Source organism: Fringilla coelebs (assembly GCF_963513975.1).
Source record: "Fringilla coelebs genome assembly, chromosome: Z".
Classification (NCBI taxonomy): domain Eukaryota; kingdom Metazoa; phylum Chordata; class Aves; order Passeriformes; family Fringillidae; genus Fringilla; species Fringilla coelebs.
The window spans coordinates 13,980,037-13,986,411 of record NC_140031.1 but is presented as its reverse complement, the minus strand read 5'-3'; positions in this window follow the sequence as shown (position 1 = coordinate 13,986,411).

Here is a 6,375-nt window from a genome sequence, read left to right as displayed (position 1 = left end):
GATTTCAGGCAACATTTTTCCTATAATCTTAGAAGAATTATTCCAACACATAGCTAGCAGTTTGAAGATATCTTAGAACACTCATTTTTCAATTGTGACTTTACAAAGAAGAGCCAAGCACAATTTACTACCACCATTCAAGACTTCAAGTTATCTTTACCTTCTGCCACTCACTAATTAAATCCACCATCTGGGAAACGTGTTTTCCAAGTTCAGTGGATAAGCTGTTTCTCCAGCTCCATCTAAAGAGCATTGACTCTGGAAAATGAAAGAAAGGGAGAAAGGAACTTGGAGAACACAGGAAGCTGGGAGTAACACCACAAAGACTTTAGCCTTTGAGATTAGCTGTATCTTCTTGTCTGCAAAGCAAAAAACCTTCGCTGAGCATTTGGGCAGATTAAAGAACAGCAGTGGCAGATGTGTTGCCATGGTAGATGCAAGATGGCTCATTTTCTGTCGGCTGAATCTCCTACAATTGATTATTTGATTTTCCACTATTTTGCCTGAGATTGCTATCAAATTAAGCCACCATCTGTCATTTTGTTTGCTCCGGCTGAAGTGTGGACAATGCTGCAGATCTTCCAGGCATCAGACATTTTCTCTGGCCTCTGCTAGAACTTATTTTCTATTTAAAATCAACTGTCTAGAACATTCCACAGAAAATTCACTTCATGACTTGGGAAAACGTTACCGGGCCCTCTTGTCTCAAGTATCTGCTATAAGATTAGTGTGCTTCTTCTTCTGCTGGCCTTTTCATCTTTGTCAGGAAATACTTCAAGTATCTCATCTTGCCTTTTTCCAGATACAAAGTAGTAAATTATTTTTAAAGATTGCTCCTAATGAAATAGAAAGAGGCGTTCATTAAACAGATGTCCATCTTGATTTCATTTTTTTTCTTAAAACATTTAAATGGAAGTTGTTTTGTTATTTGACAAAGGTTTATAAACCTTTATAAAAGGTTTATGTAGCATATTAACTTCTCTTATTACACCTTCCTATACTCTGAGGTAGACAACATGTTATTTATACTTATTCCTCCTTGTCTCTTTTTTGTATATGTAACTTCTATCTGGTCTGTATTTATTTAACAGGAACTTTTGACCAAAAAAATTTCTCTGCCGTAATTGTACATTTTTGACCATATAAAACTTTTCTCAAAGAATGACAATGCCCCTTCTTGTTCCTTCTCTTTTGACTGGTCCTTCTCTTTCAAATGAAGTTACCTAAAACCATCCTCATATGCAATAGAAGAACTGTCTCCTTTTTATCACTGTCACTGTCACTAATCTCTGAGTTTTATCTTTCAAGAGTCATAAAGAGCTAGAGCAGTTAAAACTGTTTGACCTTGAAGACTTCCAAGTGGGAATGTATACAATGAAACTTTAGGGAGAAAAGCCCAACTTTTTCTCAGTTACTTTTTAACACAAGATAAAATGTGTTAACATTTGCAGGAAGCTTAACACCACCACCCCAACCCCAACCAAAAAAAAAATCCCAAAAAAATGGGAGAAATACCACTTAGCAGTCTGAAGGGATGAACAGATGGGATAGGAACAGAACAGACAGCATCCAGCAGCATCAGGTAGCATTAAAGTTGAAGATGCCAATTTAAAATAGCAACCTAAAACAATTGTCTATGTTGTCCATATAGGTACTCTTCTCGTTGGTTCACAACATTCAATTGTCTCGTATGTCAAACATGGAAAAAAATAGCTAAAAAAGGAAAATCAAACAATCATAGGCGTGCGCGCACACTCTGGACTGTAGTTTAAAGTCTCTAAGGTGAGCAGTGGTTCCTGTGACACATGCTCTAATTGTTCCACTTGTGTAATACCTGTTTTATTTCTCTTAACAATGCTTTTAACATTCTAGACATGGAATTCCTCCCAGTAGTTGTCTGCAATGTCAATTAAGTGTTTTCTCTAAAATAAGAAATTTCCAATTATTTTTGCTTCTTGCTGCGATTTCTATCAATTGGAAAGCTATTTCTGTGCACTTTTTCTGTCATTGTAGGTCAATTCATTTGTGATTTGCTGAGTTCATGTCTGTGTTATATTTGTCTCATTTACATAGTCCTATTTTTAAACCACCTCCTTCCTTAGTGCTCCACTTCCCTCCATTCTCAATAATTACTGATGCAACACAGGAACTACTGTTTATCCAGTCTTTAAAAAAAATCCTTCTGTTAGGACTCTGGGAAAACCCATTTCACTCTATTAATATGACTAATAATTTGTCTCCGTTATTTCTATTTCATGTTGCTGTCTCGCTCTTGGGGGTAGAAAACACGGAGCCAAGTTTTTTCTCCCATCTGTCTAGTTTAGTTTGATATCATATTTGTCCCAGAGTGGACTATCACTAGTAGTGTTTTTCTGGAAGTCTTCATAATACTGTCTAGTTCCTGGAGCTCAAGTAAGAATCATCATTTGGGCTTTTCTCCTCCAAAGAGACTGCATACACTATGCTGTTCTTGAGCCACCGAGAGGAAAGATGCCCGTTAGGTAATGTCCTGAGTTGTTAACTGTTTTACTTCCTCACAGACTTGCTTCTTGGCAGTTGGCTTACCAACAGCCTGGTAACCATATGATTTCTCCAGCCACATTGAAGACTGTTTCTACTTCTTATCTTTTCTAGGAGTCTCCAGTCTGGACTGTACATGACTACAAGTACTGGGGCATGTCAGAGAATAGGGTGGTTTTCATCCAGTCATGTGGAAATTTTTGAATATCACCAAGAACTTGAAATTACTTTATTCTGACATTTAAATCTGTTGGGTTTTCAAAGGGTTATTTGATCTAGACCTACACTGCCATCTGCCTAGATTTGTAGCGTGAAGAATTCTTAATACCAATAAAGGTCTTAGCTACATCTCCCTTGGTTGCATGGTTGAGGACAAGAAGGTCACAATTTTTTCCTACAGCTTGAGAAACATAAGGTGTCAGTGGGGGTCCCCACATGAAACTGCAGAGAACATTTTTGTTATTTATGCATAAGCAAACAGAGATGCTAGCAGAGTTAATAATCAAATCATAAGATGCTATAGTGATATTTTGTTCTTAATATTTTATCCCCCTTGACAGGGGATAAACCACTGTAATAAAAGGCATGAGAAATGTTGTGAGTTCCTATATTTGAACAATGACTGCTAAATAACCTTTAGAGAAATTACTTCCTCCAGATGAAGGGCTTTCAATAATTGCTTTTAAGATCCATGCATGGCAATTTTGATTTTAGTTAATCTGATGACACCTTCACTGAATTCTGAGCTGCATCTGAGTTTATGAGGAAAGGCTGGAACCATGATTTTTTTGCAAGCAAATGGTAATGTTGCAGAACTATTTGTGAGTTGTGGTCTTGCACAGCAGAGAAGTGAAAGGGACAGAGTAGACCAAAAACGAGTATAAAACCGGAAGAGCCAAAAAACTACACCATGAAGTTACATGTCAAATGTGCAAGCCTCTGCCACGTATTTTGAGCGGTAGGCTGCATCCCCTTTCACATAGGGGGAGGGAGCATGTAGCCTGATGTTGTAACTACTCTAAACTCAATGTCTTCTTGAGCTATGCTGCTGTTCTGCCAGCTTCAAAGTTCCCAAAACTGTTTGGGGAAAGTGGAGAGGAAAGACGAGAGGAGAGGGACAAGGAGAAGGAAGAGGAGAGGAGGGGGAAAAGATACAGGAACTCTCTAAGAGCTTGAAGCTTATCCCCAAATGCCGGTGTGAAGATTTCCTCAGGTGCTTGCTTAGGAACAGACTACAAAGCCCAGCCTGGGGTCCCTCCTGGACGTCAAAGCTGGAGTGAGTCACATGCCTGCGCCTCAGGGCACCGAGCAGGCGGAGCTTTCCTACCTGTCAAGCCCTCGATGCCGGAGCAGAGACAGCACCCCAGCGGGACGCGGTGGTTCCGTGGCCCAGAGGAGCTCTGACGGCCCAGGGACCGCGCAGGGACCACGCCACCCCACCCGCACGAACAGCCGGGGCGCGGAACAGCGGGGGCTGCCGCGGCCGGAGGGTGCGCAGGACCCCGGCACCGAGCTCGGATGGCGGTCAAGCACCACCCAAGGAGCTCAGACCTGGTTTCCGCTCGTCAAAACTCCACGAGTCCAAATCCGTCCATTTTTCAGAAGTCGCATCCCCTCCGTGCACCAGAAAGGACACGGCGACCCTGAGCGAGCGCCCGCGAACGTGTGCGGGGCTCCAGGTCTCGGTGCAGGGAGAGCCAGAGCCTGGTGCTGCCAAAAGAGCAAAACCTGCCGGAGCCTGCCGGCTGCAGAGACACCAGCCGTGTGAGGTGCGACCAGATGGGCGATCTGCTCAGGCTGGTGCCAGAGCTGAGGGGAGAAGGAGAAAGGCCAAGTAGTTTTAAGAGGAAGTCTTGAGAAGGAGACTGGCTGGTCTGGAGCCATACTGTACCATCCCCTAGACGGGCATACCCACCATCCACATCTCAAGAAGCAATGGATCTCCTATCCTGTCACCACCAAGCTGAAGAAAAATTTATTGGTTCTAAACTTTTGGAAGACATAGTCACCAGGAACAATCTGTTCAGTTCATAGTATTTCATAATAAATAAGTTTTTAATGTTGAATATTATTTGCTAAGCTATTTTTTTCCTTTGTGCTCAGCATATTCAAGGTAATTTTTCAAATAAAACTAGTCTTAAATTCTTCTACATGTAATTTATCTGATTTCCCATTTCCATTTAAATGTTGCTTTGATGTAAAAAAATTATGAAGTTTCTTAGAGCCAGGGCACACGGTGTTTACGTTTGTGCAGGCAGCTATGGAACTAGCTTAGCACAGTTAAGTGGCCTTATTTAATCTTGCGAAGACATTGTATAGATCCTTGTGTTATCAAGAATTATAAAATCTAGTGAGGGAACTAGAGAAGTGAAAGACCTATAACAGATGAAAATCCACATATAATTATAGCTTCGCAACATAAGTCAACTTTTCATTAGCAAAACAAAAAGAGAACAAGAATAAAATGCATTACAGCACAAATGAATAGTTCTTTTGTGGTGTTTGGTATGGTGTTTTATATCAATTCATTCTGAACATACAATGTAGATCGGGTTTTTGACTCGGTCTGGTGTAATTTGAGCATTATGGAGTATTGTGTACAATAACACTGGCACGGTGGGGCGTGTCTTTGCCTTCGGTAAGTAGCAGTGAAATGCACTTAACACTCCTAAGCAGCCAGATGCTCCGCAGGAGAAGCATAAGTTGGAAGCTGGGGGAAAAAAGGTGAGAATGGAGCTTGAGTGCACGTCTATTTTCCCCAGGACGTCCCACATTAGGGATCTGCTCCTCCCAGCCGCGGCACAGCAAGAACTGCACTCGTGGGACGGTGTGCACAGCTCCTGAGCAGCGTTGGGTCACCGGCTGTGCTGGAAACCACTGCAGGAAGGAGCCCACAATGACACCAAATTCCTTGGGACAAGCAGTTCTAAAATTGAATAAACTTTAACCTGCATCTCTGATTAAGCCTGTTCTGAGAAGGTATGAATGTAAAAGTAGCTGTAACGCTGAGGTGGCCAGGGTCCGTGCAGCCCCCAAGCAATGATGCAGGGGATGAGCCAGCAGCGCTCCCCTCAGCTGTCTTTGAGTTTTAATACTGCAGGGCTGACTTGGGTCAGGGAGCAGCGCCGGGAATGCTCTAACATACAGAGCTTGCAATGTTTCTAACAGAGAGTGTATTCTGACTGCTCTTGTTCCATCTGGGGAGTTGGATGTAAATGGCTTAACTCTGGGGTCTCTGGCATTAAAACTGTCTGTCACTGCTGCTTTCAGAAGGGTGGCTTTCTGGCCTTTTCTAACATTACAGCGCTGCTCCCATTGCAATGGGATTAGCCTGACTCTGATTAGGTGCCCATAGTAATATAAGCAGTCAAGAAAACACAATGTAGGGGAGAAAAGGAAAAGAAAGAAAACCTATCAGAGTTCCTACCACTATATTTTTCCTATCTTTATCCTTTTAAAGCACTATGGCTTTCCAGCAAGGTTACCAGGTGAAAGGAGGAGTTTGGCACTTGGTTTTGTTGCTGGCACTGAGGCCTGTGCCATGCTGTAGGGCAGTTCAGTGTTGCATCACGACTCTCTTTCTTAGTCCCTGCCAGAGAGTTCAAGAAATTAGGGGAATCACGGGCCACATGCTGGGAGAATGGCAAATGCCTTCACTCAGCCTCTTCAGGTCCTTTGCTGGAGATAATCACAGGTAGGATGTCTACACCTGAATCTTTTCAATGAAATGTTGTAGCCTTACAGCACTAGAATATCGCACTTCAGACCCAACTCTTCTTTAATGACAAAAATACCCAGTGAATCTGTTCAGACTTAAGTAGAAACATCCAATGAACAGTGTTTTAGAGTGCTACA